The 1,136-nt window shown below is 34.5% G+C and overlaps 1 non-coding gene across 1 annotated transcript; it reads right to left on the minus strand.

Annotated features, from left to right (window-relative positions):
* TRNAF-GAA lies at positions 874 to 946 on the minus strand. The gene has a single exon. It is a non-coding gene; the product is annotated as a tRNA-Phe (tRNA).

Genomic DNA, 1,136 nt, shown 5'->3' on the forward strand with positions numbered 1-1,136 from the left:
TTTCGCTTACTAAACCTTCGGAACTATTCATTACTTAATTATTTTTCTTTCTAGATTGATCTTGAAGGTGGTAGGCTAAAGTTTTGTCATATGTGCACATAGTCTAATATAAGGTCCAGAACCTTCAGCTTCAGCTCTTTATATTAGTGCTCATCAAATGATTCGTGCGCTGCGTTAGTTCTCTATTTTTAATTCTCCTCGATCATCGCGCTTCACCTTATATTGTTTCCAAGGTAAGCTCTAGTGCTCCTCTCTTTCTCTTATTATTATTATTATGAGTTTTGCTACCGTGATCAAAATATGAGATCAATAAGAGGGACAAATGAGGTGTCCTCTTCTATTAAATAATAAATTATTATTCATTAATGATGACTAACTTATTATCCAATAGGAGGGGGACACTTCACTTGTTCTTCCTATTGGTCCCATATTTTAGGTTTTTGAGGAATTTTTCTATTATTATTTCTATGGTCTTTTCGGTTTCAAGGCAGTAAATGAATCGTGATGCTCGATCATCATCAACGTATATGTAGAAAAGTAAATAAACGCTATGGGTCAAGAGTGTCCAATAGGTTTCATCAAAGCCTAACGTGCTTATATGCTAAATTTATTTCATTTAAAATTTAAAAAAAAAGCATTTTACGTTTAGGCCTTCAATAATTAGCAAGAGGCCCCAAATCCGTGATTTATGGAAAATACCAAACAACAGTACTAGTAATGGGCGTAAAATATTCGCTTTTTTTTTGACAGAAATACTTTTGCTTTATCCAGTCAGATATTAAGGCCCGTTAAAAATTGATAAGTATTATGTATGGGCTTCAAGAATTGGGCCATGATACACTTATACACTTTTTTTGAGAAAGTTAAAAAAAATGCGGTGAGCGTGGATCGAACACGCGACCTTCAGATCTTCAGTCTGACGCTCTCCCAACTGAGCTATCCCCGCTAACTTGATTTATGATTTCTTTAGAATTATCTTATAACAATTATATTAACATGTACAAAGTGCAATTTTGAATTCTCTCCCCACATTTGTTCAAATATTAATCGCAGGATGACTGAAGTCAAGGAAGAACCTTTTGTACCAAGAGACCGGATAAGAAGGTACCAACAATATTTTCAAAGCATCCGCAAGC

This window comes from Asparagus officinalis, chromosome 7 (assembly GCF_001876935.1).
Source record: "Asparagus officinalis chromosome 7, Aspof.V1, whole genome shotgun sequence".
NCBI classification, from domain to species: Eukaryota; Viridiplantae; Streptophyta; class Magnoliopsida; order Asparagales; family Asparagaceae; genus Asparagus; species Asparagus officinalis.